Source organism: Heptranchias perlo, chromosome 4 (assembly GCF_035084215.1).
Source record: "Heptranchias perlo isolate sHepPer1 chromosome 4, sHepPer1.hap1, whole genome shotgun sequence".
Lineage (NCBI taxonomy): Eukaryota > Metazoa > Chordata > Chondrichthyes > Hexanchiformes > Hexanchidae > Heptranchias > Heptranchias perlo.
In genome coordinates, this window is record NC_090328.1 from 3,203,238 (window position 1) to 3,218,492 (window position 15,255).

General features: G+C 48.5%; 1 long non-coding RNA gene across 1 annotated transcript in view; it reads right to left on the reverse strand.

Moving 5' to 3' along the window:
- The window catches only part of LOC137320689 (uncharacterized), a 191,972-nt gene that overhangs the window by 76,182 nt on the left and 100,535 nt on the right, over positions 1 to 15,255 (reverse strand). Inside the window, exon 2 of the long non-coding RNA XR_010962625.1 lies at positions 5,769 to 5,976. This is a non-coding gene — a long non-coding RNA (uncharacterized lncRNA). The remainder of the gene's footprint in view (positions 1 to 5,768; positions 5,977 to 15,255) is intronic.

Here is a 15,255-nt window from a genome sequence, read left to right on the forward strand (position 1 = left end):
CTCACTGTAACACTCTGATATACCCCACACCCCTCACTGTAACACTCTGATATATCCCACACCCCTCACTGTAACATTCTGATATACCCCACACCCCTCACTGTAACACTCTGATATACCCCACACCCCTCACTGTAACACTCTGATATACCCCACACCCCTCACTGTAACACTCTGATATACCCCACACACTCAGTGTAACATTCTCTGATATACCCCACACCCCTCACTGTGACACACAGATATACACCACCCCATAACTGTAACACTCTGATATACCCCACACCCCTCACTATAACACTCTGATATACCCCACACCCCTCACTGTAAAACTTTGATATACCCCACACCCCTCAGTGTAACACTCTGATATACCCCACACCCCTCACTGTAACACTCTGATACACCCCACATCCCTCACTGTAACACTCTGATATACCCCACACCCCTCACTGTAACACTCTGATATACCCCACACCCCTCACAGTAACACTCTGAAATACCCCACACCCCTCAGTGTAACACTGATATACCCCACACCCCTCACTGTAACACTCTGATATACCCCACACCCCTCACTGTAACACTGATATACCCCACACCCCTCACTGTAACACTCTGATATACCCCACACCCCTCACTGTAACACTCTGATATACCCCACACCCCTCACTGTAACACTCTGATATATCCTACACCCCTTATTATAACACTCTGATATACCCCACACCCCTCACTGTAACACTCTGATATACCCCACACCCCTCACTGTAACACTCTGATATATCCCACACCCCTCACTGTAACATTCTGATATACCCCACACCCCTCACTGTAACACTCTGATATACCCCACACCCCTCACTGTAACACTCTGATATACCCCACACCCCTCACTGTAACACTCTGATATACCCCACACACTCAGTGTAACATTCTCTGATATACCCCACACCCCTCACTGTGACACACAGATATACACCACCCCATAACTGTAACACTCTGATATACCCCACACCCCTCACTATAACACTCTGATATACCCCACACCCCTCACTGCAACACTCTGATACACCCCACACCCCTCACTGTAAAACTTTGATATACCCCACACCCCTCAGTGTAACACTCTGATATACCCCACACCCCTCACTGTAACACTCTGATACACCCCACATCCCTCACTGTAACACTCTGATATACCCCACACCCCTCACTGTAACACTCTGATATACTCCACACCCCTCACAGTAACACTCTGATATACCCCACACCCCTCACTGTAACACTCTGATATACCCCACACCCCTCACTGTAACACTCTGATACACCACACACCCCTCACTGTAACACTCTGATATACCCCACACCCCTCACAGTAACACTCTCTGATATACTCCAGACCCCTCACAGTAACACTCTCTGATATACCCCACACCCCTCACTGTAACACTACGATATACACCACACCCCTCACCGTAACACTCTGATAGACCCCACACGCCTCACTGTAACACTCTGATATACCCCACACCCCTCACTGTAACACTCTGATATACCCCACACACTCAGTGTAACACTCTCTGATATACCCCACACCCCTCACAGTAACACTCTCTGATATACCCACACCCCTCACTGTAACATTCTGATATACCCCACACCCCTCACTGTAACACTCTGATATATCCCACACCCCTCACTGTAACACACTGATATACCCCACACCCCTCACTGTAACACTCTGATATACCCCACACCCCTCACTGTAACACTCTGATATACCCCACACCCCTCACTGTAACACTCTGATATACCCCACACCCCTCACTGTAACACTCTGATATACCCCACACCCCTCACTGTAACATTCTGATATATCCCACACCCCTCACTGTAACACTCTGATATATCACACACCCCTCACTGTAACACTCTGATATACCCCACACCCCTCATGATAACACTCTGATATACCCCACACCCTCAGTGTAACATTCTCTGATATACCCCACACGCCTCACTGTAACACACAGATATACCCCACACCCCTCACTGTAACACTCTGATATACCCCACACCCCTCACTATAACACTCTGATATACCCCACACCCCTCACTGCAACACTCTGATACACCCCACACCCCTCACTGTAACACTCTGATATACCCCACACCCCTCACTGTAACACTCTGATATACCCCACACCCCTCACTGTAACACTCTGATATACCCCACACCCCTCACTGTAACACTCTGATATATCCCACACCCCTCACTGTAACATTCTGATATACCCCACACCCCTCACTGTAACACTCTGATATACCCCACACCCCTCACTGTAACACTCTGATTTCCCCCACACCCCTCACTGTAACACTCTGATATACCCCACACACTCAGTGTAACATTCTCTGATATACCCCACACCCCTCACTGTGACACACAGATATACACCACCCCATAACTGTAACACTCTGATATACCCCACACCCCTCACTGCAACACTCTGATACACCCCACACCCCTCACTGTAAAACTTTGATATACCCCACACCCCTCAGTGTAACACTCTGATATACCCCACACCCCTCACTGTAACACTCTGATACACCCCACATCCCTCACTGTAACACTCTGATATACCCCACACCCCTCACTGTAACACTCTGATATACCCCACACCCCTCACAGTAACACTCTGAAATACCCCACACCCCTCAGTGTAACACTCTGATACACCCCACACCCCTCACTGTAACACTCTGATATACCCCACACCCCTCACTGTAACACTCTGATATATCCCACACCCCTCACTGTAACACTCTGATATACCCCACACCCCTCACTGTAACACTCTGATATACCCCACACCCCTCACTGTAACACTCTGATATACCCCACACCCCTCACTGTAACACTCTGATATACCCCACACCTCTCACAGTAACACTCTCTGATATACCCCACACCCCTCACTGTAACATTCTGATATACCCCACACCCCTCACTGTAACATTCTCATATATCCCACACCCCTCACTGTAACACTCTGATATATCCCACACCCCTCACTGTAACACACTGATATACCCCACACCCCTCACTGTAACACTCTGATATACCCCACACCCCTCACTGTAACACTCTGATATACCCCACACCACTCACTGTAACACTCTGATATACCCCACACCCCTCACTGTAACACTCTGATATACCCCACACCCCTCACTGTAACACTCTGATATACCCCACACCCTCACTGTAATACTCTGATATATCCCGCACCCCTCACTGTAACACACTGATATATCCCACACCCCTCACTGTAACACTCTGATATACCCCACACCCCTCACTGCAACATTCTGATATACCCCACACCCCTCACTGTAACACTCTGATATACCCCACACCCCTCACTGTAACACTCTGATATACCCCACACCCCTCACTGTAACACTCTGATATACCCCACACCCCTCACTGTAACACTCTGATATACCCCACACCCCTCACTGTAACATTCTAATATACCCCACACCACTCACTGTAACACTCTGATATACCCCACACCCCTCACTGTAACACTCTGATATACCCCACACCCCTCACTGTAACACTCTGATATACCCCACACCCCTCACTGTAACACACAGATATACCCCACACCCCTCACTGTAACACTCTGATATACCCCACACCCCTCACTGTAACACTCTGATATACCCCACACCCTCACTGTAACATTCTCTGATATACCCCACACCCCTCACTGTAACACTCTGATATACCCCACACCCCTCACTGTAACACTCTGATATACCCCACACCCTCAGTGTAACATTCTCTGATATACCCCACACCCCTCACTGTAACACTCTGATATACCCCACACCCTCAGTGTAACACTCTCTGATATACCCCACACCCTCAGTGTAACACTCTCTGATATACCCCACACCCCTCACTGTAACACTCTGATATCCCCCACACCCTCAGTGTAACACTCTCTGATATACCCCACACCCTAAGTGTAACACTCTCTGATATACCCCACACCCCTCACTATAACACTCTGATATACCCCACACCCCTCACTGTAGCACTCTGATATACCCCACACCCCTCACTGTAACACTCTGATATATCCCAAACCACTCACTGTAATACTCTGATATACCCCACACCCCTCACTGTAACATTCTGATATATCCCACACCCCTCACTGTAACACTCTGATATACCCCACACCCCTCACTGTAACATTCTGATATACCCCACACCCCTCACTGTAACACTCTGATATATCCCACACCACTCACTGTAACACTCCGATATACCCCACACCCCTCACTGTAACACTCTGATATACCCCACACCCTCAGTGTAACATTCTCTGATATACCCCACACCCCTCACTGTAACACTCTGATATACCCCACACCCTCAGTGTAACACTCTCTGATATACCCCACACCCTCAGTGTAACACTCTGTGATATACCCCACACCCCTCACAGTAACACTCTCTGATATACCCCATACCCCTCACTATAACACTCTGATATACCCCACACCCCTCACTGTAGCACTCTGATATACCCCACACACTCAGTGTAACACTCTGATATACCCCACACCCCTCACTGTAACATTCTGATATATCCCACAACCCTCACTGTAACACTCTGATATATCCCACACCACTCACTGTAATACTCTGATATACCCCACACCCCTCACTGTAACACTCTGATATACCCCACACCCCTCACTGTAACACTCTGATATACCCCACACCCCTCACTGTAACACACTGATATACCCCACACCCCTCACTGTAACACTCTGATATACCCCACACCCCTCACTGTAACACACTGATATACCCCACACCCCTCACTGTAACACACTGATATATCCTACACCCCTCACTGTAACACTCTGATATACCCCACACCCCTCACTGTAACACTCTGATATACCCCACACCCCTCACTGTAACACACTGATATACCCCACACCCCTCACTGTAACACTCTGATACACCCCACACCCCTCACTGTAGCACTCTGATATACCCCACACCCCTCACTGTAACACTCTGATATACCCCACACCCCTCACTATAACACTCTGATATACCCCACACCCCTCTCTGTAACTCTGTTATTTTTTACAGTTCCTCTTATTAAACAACAACGATTGTTTGTATTATCTGTTCTTATAAGTTTCTGTTAGCACCGTACTGGTCCAGTGGAAGAGGTTGGCTGTGATCAATATAAGATAGTCACCAATAAATCCAATCGGGAATTCAGGAGAAACTTCTTTACCCAGAGAGTGGTGAGAATGTGGAACTCACTCCCACATGGAGTAGTTGAGGTGAATAGTGTAGATACATTTAAGGGGAAGCTCGATAAACACATGAGGGAGAAAGGAATAGCAGGAGATGCTGATAGGGTGAGATGAAGTCGGGAGGGAGGAGGCTCGAGTGGAGCATAAACACTGGCATAGACCAGTTGGGCCGAATGGCCTGTTTCTGTGCTGTAAACTTGATGTGATTTGATGTAAATTTGAACATGTGACCTTGCGATGAGCCCTGGGACCATCACCAGGGGTAATAAATTATCCCGGGACTTGCCAATGATCGTCTCCCGCCAGTGTTGGAAAACACGACAATATCTTTAAATAAACTGCGGTAATGAGACACACAGAACTGTTATTAAACTGTTATGAAAACTCATTTGGTCTCTTACCTGTTATTCATGAATTTTTCAGACATGTTTTTCAATTGTGTTCCAGCACCTGATACACACAGGCCGTCCAGTACGAGACGGGAGTGAATCGTTCCCTTTTACCCAGGGTGCATGGCCGCGGGTTGGCAGGAAGCAGGATTGGGGTCTCTGCCGGCTGTGTGTTGACTCGCAGTTCCCTGCAGTGTGATCACCCAGCCCAACACCTGGACTAAACCAGAAACAGCTGTTCAATGATCCTATCCTGTACAGGTTAAGGTCAGAGGTCATGATCACATGGAATTGAGAAACATTACATAGAATTTCATAGAATCTATATCATAGAATCTCCCCTATCATGGACTCTCCCCACCCATTTAATCTCCTCCCACTCCCCATATACACTCTCCCCTATCATGGACTCTCCCCACCCATTTAATCTCCTTCCACAGCCCATGTACACTCTCCCCTATCATGGACTCTCTCCACCCATTTAATCTCCTCCCACAGCCCATGTACACTCTCCCCTATCATGGACTCTCCCCACCCATTTAATCTCCTCCCACAGCCCATGTACACTCTCCCCTATCATGGACTCTCCCCACCCATTTAATCTCCTCCCACAGCCCATGTACACTCTCCCCTATCATGGACTCTCCCCACCCATTTAATCTCCTCCCACAGCCCATGTACACTCTCCCCTATCATGGACTCTCCCCACCCATTTAATCTCCTCCCACAGCCCATGTACACTCTCCCCTATCATGGACTCTCCCCACCCATTTAATCTCCTCCCACAGCCCATGTACACTCTCCTCTATCATGGACTCTCCCCACCCATTTAATCTCCTCCCACAGCCCATGTACACTCTCCCCTATCATGGACTCTACCCACCCATTTAATCTCCTCCCACAGCCCATGTACACTCTCCCCTATCATAGACTCTACCCACCCATTTAATCTCCTCCCACTCCCCATGTACACTCTCCCCTATCATGGACTCTCCCCACCCATTTAATCTCCTCCCACAGCCCATGTACACTCTCCCCTATCATGGACTCTCCCCACCCATTTAATCTCCTCCCACAGCCCATGTACACTCTCCCCTATCATGGACTCTCCCCACCCATTTAATCTCCTCCCACAGCCCATGTACACTCTCCCCTATCATGGACTCTCCCCACCCATTTAATCTCCTCCCACAGCCCATGTACACTCTCCCCTATCATAGACTCTCCCCACCCATTTAATCTCCTCCCACAGCCCATGTACACTCTCCCCTATCATGGACTCTCCCCACCCATTTAATCTCCTCCCACAGTCCATGTACACTCTCCCCTATCATGGACTCTCCCCACCCATTTAATCTCCTCCCACAGCCCATGTACACTCTCCCCTATCATGGACTCTCCCCACCCATTTAATCTCCTCCCACAGCCCATGTACACTCTCCCCTATCATAGACTCTCCCCACCCATTTAATCTCCTCCCACAGCCCATGTACACTCTCCCCTATCATGGACTCTCCCCACCCATTTAATCTCCTCCCACAGCCCATGTACACTCTCCCCTATCATGGACTCTCCCCACCCATTTAATCTCCTCCCACAGCCCATGTACACTCTCCCCTATCATGGACTCTCCCCACCCATTTAATCTCCTCCCACAGCCCATGTACACTCTCCCCTATCATAGACTCTCCCCACCCATTTAATCTCCTCCCACAGCCCATGTACACTCTCCCCTATCATGGACTCTCCCCACCCATTTAATCTCCTCCCACAGTCCATGTACACTCTCCCCTATCATGGACTCTCCCCACCCATTTAATCTCCTCCCACAGCCCATGTACACTCTCCCCTATCATGGACTCTCCCCACCCATTTAATCTCCTCCCACAGCCCATGTACACTCTCCCCTATCATAGACTCTCCCCACCCATTTAATCTCCTCCCACAGCCCATGCACACTCTCCCCTATCATGGACTCTCCCCACCCATTTAATCTCCTCCCACAGCCCATGTACACTCTCCCTTTCATAGACTCTCCCCACCCATTTAATCTCCCCCCACACCCCATGTACACTCTCCCCTATCATGGACTCTCCCCACCCATTTAATCTCCTCCCACAGCCCATGTACACTCTCCCCGATCATGGACTCTCCCCACCCATTTAATCTCCTCCCACTCCCCATGTGCACTCTCCCCTATCATGGACTCTCCCCACCCATTTAATCTCCTCCCACAGCCCATGTACACTCTCCCCGATCATGGACTCTCCCCACCCATTTAATCTCCTCCCACTCCCCATGTGCACTCTCCCCTATCATAGACTCTCCCCACCCATTTAATCTCCTCCCACACCCCATGTACACTCTCCCCTATCATGGACTCTACCCACCCATTTGATATATGTTGTGCTATTACCATATCTGTTTGTTTTATTCCTGTTTGATGAATTTGTTTTGCCGTTCAAGCCTAAGTCAAAATCCAACATTATTCCACCTTCTGAAGACAAAATTACATGTCAGTGCACGTGAAGCCGACATGAGGGAGCTCGCACTTACATATGGGATCAATCTGAGATTCTGACGACCAAGAGAGATGTCTAGAGTACAAAAGAGAAATGAAACCCCAAACTGTAACACCTACCTCCTGCACTTCCAGTGGGCTTTCTTTACCATAGTCACAATCCGATTTGTTGCTGGACAACGAATGGATAATGGCTCGTGGGAACATAGGAAAAGGAGGAGGCCATTCAGCCCCTCGAGCCTGTCCAGCCATTCTATTAGATCATGGCTGATCTGTATCTTAACTCCACCTCCCCGCCTTTTTACGTAACCCTTAATACCCTCGCCTAACTCTCGATCTCAGTCTTGAAATTTTCAATTGACCCCCAGCCTCATCAGCATTTTTGGGGGGAAAAAGTTCCAGATTTTCACTCCCCTTTGTGTGACCCTTCCTGACATCACCCCTGAACGGCCTGGCTCTAATTTGAAGGTTATGCCCCCCTTGTTCTGGACTCTCCCACCAGAGGAAATAGTTTCTCTCCATCTACCCTATCAAATCATTTAATCATCTTAAACACCTCAATTAGATCACTAGAGGTACTTGATCACTCCAGTTATTTAACCATTTTCCACTCTGGCCAGAATATGTAACGCAGTCGATGAAGTACCAAGGATTTATTTTATTTTTCACCTGATGTGGTTTTAATATTCATTCTCATGATGTGGGCATTGTTGGCAAGGCTGGCATTTATTGCCCATTTCCAGTTGCCCTTGTTTGATACAACTGATTGGCTTGCTAGGCTTCTCAGAGGCTGGGTATTCTGCGGCGAGTGACTCACCTCCTGACTCCCCAAAGCCTTTCCACCATCTACAAGGCACAAGTCAGGAGTGTGATGGAATACTCTCCACTTGCCTGGATGAGTGCAGCTCCAACAACACTCAAGAAGCTCGACACCATCCAGGACAAAGCAGCCCGCTTGATTGGCACCCCATCCACCAACCTAAACATTCACTCCCTTCACCACCGGCGCATCATAAGAACATAAGAAATTGGAGCAGGAGTAGGCCATTCGGCCCCTCGAGCCTGCTCCGCCATTCAATCAGATCATGGCTGATCTTCGACCTCAACTCCACTTTCCCGCCCAATCCCCATATCCCTTGATTCCCCGAGAGTCCAAAAATCTATCGATCTCAGCCTTGAATATACTCAATGACTCAGCATCCACAGTCCTCTGGGGTAGAGAATTCCAAAGATTCACAACCCTCTGCATGAAGAAATTCCTCCTCATCTCAGTCTTGAATGGCCGACCCCCTATCCTGAGATTATGCCCTCTAGTTCTAGACTCTCCAGCCGGGGGAAACAATCTCTCAGCCTCCACCCTGTGAAGCCCCCTCAGAATCTTATATGTTTCAATGAGATCACCTCCCATTCTTCTAAACTCCAGAGAGTATCGGCCCATTCTACTCAATCTCTCCTCATAGGACAACCCTCTCATTCCAGGAATTAATCTAATGAACCTTCGTTGCACCACCTCTAAGGCAAGTATATCCTTCCTTAGATAAGGAGACCAGAACTGTACCCGTCGTGGCTGCAGTATGTACCATCCACAGGATGCACTGCAGCAACTCCCCAAGGCTTCTTCAACAGCACCTCCCAAACCCACGACCTCTACCACCTAGAAGGACAAGAGCAGCAGGCGCATGGGAACAACACCACCTGCACGTTCCCCTCCAAGTCACACACCATCCCGACTTGGAAATATATCGTCATTCCTTCATCGTCGGTGGATGACCTCAGCTCATTACTGGATCAAAGGTGAATTAAACTCATCGCTCCCAGCACGAGACTGAAGCTTTAATTTCCTCTCTACACTATTTTTAGCAGTCTGGTTAACTATTAACTTTTTGTTTGCGCTGCTTTATCACATTCATTTTAACAATAACAGACTAATCAGCAAACTAAAAATAGCAAAACAGGAAATTAAATTATTGGTAAGGAGGTGACACCAGCAGCTCTCTCTCCAGACCTCAGTCTCTCTCCCCTCTCCGAACCCCTCTCCCTCCAGACCTCAGTCTCTCTCCCCTCTCCGAACCCCTCTCCCCAGTATCTCAGTCTCTCTCCCCTCTCCGAACCCCTCTCCCCAGTATCTCAGTCTCTCTCCCCTCTCCGAACCCCTCTCCCCAGTATCTCAGTCTCTCTCCAGACCTCAGTCTCTCTCCCCTCTCCGAACCCCTCTCCCCAGTATCTCAGTCTCTCTCCAGACCTCAGTCTCTCTCCCCTCTCCGAACCCCTCTCCCCAGTATCACAGTCTCTCTCCCCTCTCCGAACCTCTCTCCCCAGTATCTCAGTCTCTCTCCCCTCTCCCCAGTATCTCATTCTCTCTCCAGTATCTCAGTCTATCCCCAGTATCTCCGAGCCCCCCTCCCCAGTATCTCCGAGCCCCTCTCCCAGTATCTCCAAGCCTCCCTCCCCAGCAACTCTGAGCCCCTCTCTCCAGTATCTCCGAGCCCCTCTCCCAGTGTCTCAGTCTTTCTCTCCAGTATCTCAGTCTCTCTCCACTCTCCGAGCCCCTCTCCCCAGTATCTCAGTCTCTTTCCAGTATCTCAGTTTATCTCCCCGGTATCTCAGTCTCTCTCCTCAGTATCTCGATCTCTCTCCCCAGTATCTCAGTTTATCTCCCCGGTATCTCAGTCTCTCTCCACTCTCCGAGCCCCTCTCCCCAGTATCTCAGTCTCTTTCCAGTATCTCAGTTTATCTCCCCGGTATCTCAGTCTCTCTCCTCAGTATCTCGATCTCTCTCCCCAGTATCTCCGAGCCCCTTTCCCAAAGGACAAAGAGATTGATTAAGAGGGGAAAAATAGAGTATGAGAGTAAACGAGCAGGGAACATAAAAACTGACTGTAAAAGCTTCTGTAAATACGTCAAGAGAAAAAGATTAGTGAAGACAAATGTAGGTCCTTTACAGTCAGAAATGGAGGAAATTATAATGGGGAACAAAGAAATGGCAGAACAATTAAACACATACTTTGGTTCTGTCTTCACAAAGGAGGACACAAATAACCTGCCAGAAATGTTAGGGAACCCAAGGGTCTGGTGAGAGGGAGGAACTGAAGGAAACCAGTATCAGTAAAAAAAAATAGTGCTCGGGAAATTAGGACCATAGGAACAGGAGTAGGCCATTCAGATCCTCGTGCCTACTCCGCCATTTGATAAGATCATGGCTGATCTGTGATCTAACTCCATATACCTGCCTTCGGCCCATATCCCTTAATACCTTTGGTTGCCAAAAAGCTATCTATCTCAGATTTAAATTCAGCAATTGAGCTAGTATCAATTGCCGTTTGCGGAAGAGAGTTCCAAACTTCTACCACCCTTTGTGTGTAGAAATGTTTTCTAATCTCGCTCCTGAAAGGTCTGGCTCTAATTTTTAGACTGTGCCCCCTACTCCTAGAATCCCCAACCAGCGGAAATAGTTTCTCTCTATCCACCCTATCTGTTCCCCCTAATATCTTATAAACTTCGATCAGATCACCCCTCAACCTTCTAAACTCTAGAGAATACAACCCCAATTTGTGTAATCTCTCCTCGTAACTTAACCCTTGAAGTCCGGGTATCATTCTAGTAAACCTACGCTGCACTCCCTCCAAGGCCAATATGTCCTTCCGAAGGTGCAGTGCCCAGAACTGCTCACAGTACTCCAGGTGCGGTCTAACCAGGGTTTTGTATAGCTGCAGCATAACTTCTGCCCCCTTGTGCTCTAGTCCTCTAGATATAAAGGCCAGCATTCCATTAGCCTTCTTGATTATTTTCTGCACCTGTTCATGACACTTCAATGATCTATGTACCTGAACCCCTAAGTCCCTTTGGACATCCACTGTTTTTAACTTTTTACCATTTAGAAAGTACCCTGTTCTATCCTTTTTTGATCCAAAGTGGATGACCTCACATTTGTCTACATTGAATTCCATTTGCCACAGTTTTGCCCATTCACCTAATCTATCAATGTCGCTTTGTAATTTTATGTTTTCATCTACACTGCTTACAATGCCACCAATCTTTGTGTCATCGGCAAACTTAGATATGAGAATTTCTATGCCTTCATCTAAGTCATTAATAAATATTGTGAATAATTGAGGCCCCAAGACAGATCCCTGCGGGACTCCACTAGTCACATCCTGCCAATGTGAGTACCTATCCATTATCCCGACTCTCTGTCGCCTTTCGCTCAGCCAACTTCCTAACCAAGTCCGTACTTTTCCCTCGATTCCATGCGCTTCTATCTTAGTGAACAGTCTCTTATGTGGGACCTTATCAAATGCCTTCTGGAAGTCCATATAAATAACATCCATTGACATTCCCCTGTCCACTACTTTAGTCACCTCTTCAAAAAATTCAGTCAGGTTTGTCAGGCACGACCTACCTTTCACAAATCCATGCTGGCTCTCTCTGATTAACTGAAAATTCTCGAGGTGTTCAGTCACCCTATCCTTAATTATAGACTCCAGCATTTTCCCCACAACAGATGTTAGGGTAAATGGGGCTAAAGGCTGACATATCCCCAGGGCCTGATAATCTACATCCCAGAGTACTAAAGGAAGTGGCCCTGGAAATAGTGGATGCATTGGTGATCATCTTCCAAAATTCCATAGACTCTGGAACAGTTCCTACAGATTGGAGGGTGGCAAATGGAACCCCACTATTTAAAAAAGGAGGGAGAGAAAAAACAGGGAATTACAGACCAGTTAGCCTAACATCAGTAGTGGGGAAAATGCTAGAGTCTATTATAAAAGATATGATAACAGAACACTTGGAGGACATTAACGGGATTGGACAAAGTCAGCATGGGTTTATGAAAGGGAAATCATGCTTAACAAATCTACTGGAGTTTTTTGAGGATGTAACTAGTAGAATAGATAGGGGAGAACCAGTGGATGTGGTGTATTTGGATTTTCAGAAGGCTTTTGATAAGGTCCCACACAAGAGGTTAGTGTGCAAAATTAAAGCACATGGGATTGGGGGGAATATACTGGCATGGATTGAAAATTGGTTGACAGACAGGAAACAGAGAGTAGGAATAAACGGGTCTTTTTCCGGGTGGCAGGCAGTGACTGGTGAGGTACCGCAGGGATCAGTGCTTGGGCCCCAGCTATTCACAATATATATCAATGATTTGGATGAGGGAACTAAATGTAACATTTCCAAGTTTGCAGACGACACAAAGCTGGGGTGGAATGTGAGCTGTGAGGAGGATGCAAAGAGGCTCCAATGTGATTTAGGTAAGTTGGGTGAGTGGGCAAGAACATGGCAGATGCAGTATAACGTGGATAAATGTGAGGTTATCCACTTTGGTTGTAAAAACAGAAAGGCAGATTATTATCTGAATGGTGATAAATTGGGAAAAGGGGAGGTGCAACGAGACCTGGGTGTCCTTGTACACCAGTCGCTGAAAGCGAGCATTCAGGTGCAGCAAGCAGTTAGGAAGGCGAATGGTATGTTGGCCTTCATTGCAAGAGGATTTGAGTACAGGAGCAGGGATGTCTTACTGCAGTTATACAAGGCCTTGGTGAGACCACACCTGGAATATTGTGTGAAGTTTTGGTCTCCTTATCTGAGGAAGGATGTCCTTGCCATGGAGGGAGTGCAACGAAGGTTTACCAGACTGATTCCTGGGATGGCAGGACTGACATATGAGGAGAGATTGGGTCGACTTGGCCTATATTCACTAGAGTTTAGAAGAATGAAAGGATCTCATCGAAACATATAAAATTCTAACAGGACTAGACAGACGAGATGCAGGGAGGATGTTCCCGATGGCTGGGGAGTCCAGAACCAGGGGTCACAGTCTCAGGATACGGGATATGCCATTTAGAACAGAGATGAGGAGAAATTTCTTCACTCAGAGGGTGGTGAACCTGTGGAATTCTCTACCACAGAAGGCAGTGGAGGCCAAGTCATTAGATGTATTCAAGAAGGAGATAGATATATTTCTTAATGCTAAAGGGATCAAGGGATATGGGGAAAAAGCGAGAACAGGGTACTGAGTTAGACGATCAGCCATGATCATTTTGAATGGCGGAGCAGGCCCGAAGGGCCGAATGGCCTACTCTTGCTCCTATTTTCTATGTTTCTATGTTTCTATGTATCTCCAAGCCCCTCTCCCAGTATCTCAATCTCTTTCTTCAGTATCTCCGAGCCCCTCTGCCCAGTCTCTCCGACCCCCTCTCCCCAGTATCTCTGAGCCCCTTTCCCCAGCATCTCCAAGCCCCTCTTCCAGTATCTCCGAGCCCCTTCCCCCAGTATCTCCGAGCCCCTCTCCCCAGTATCTCCGAGCCCCTCTCCCCAGTATCTCCGAGCCCCTCTCCCCAGTATCTCCAAGCCCCTCTTCCAGTATCTCCGAGCCCCTTCCCCCATATCTCCGAGCCCCTCTCCCCAGTATCTCCGAGCCCCTCTCCCCAGTATCTCCTAGCCCCTCTCCCCAGTATCTCCGAGCCCCTCTCCCCAGTATCTCCAAGCCCCTCTCCCCAGTATCTCCGAGCCCCTCTCCCCAGTATCTCCAAGCCCCTCTCCCCAGTATCTCCAAGCCCCTCTTCCAGTATCTCCGAGCCCCTTCCCCCATATCTCCGAGCCCCTCTCCCCAGTATCTCCGAGCCCCTCTCCCCACTATCTCCAAGCCCCTCTTCCAATATCTCCGAGCCCCTTCCCCCAGTATCTCCGAGCCCCTCTCCCCAGTATCTCCGAGCCCCTCTCCCCAGTATCTCCGAGCCCCTCTCCCCAGTATCTCCGAGCCCCTCTCCCCAGTATCTCCGAGCCCCTCTCCCCAGTATCTCCGAGCCCCTCTCCCCAGTGTCTCTGAGCCTCTCTCTGGCCTGAACACTGTCCAATAAATTCACACCTCAGGTCCACCCTTGTGTTGAAACCTGTTCTCGTTCCACACGTGGCCTCCAGTTTTCCATCTCTCCCGTTTTCTCTCTCTTCCCCGTGCCTCTCCCTCTCTCCCCC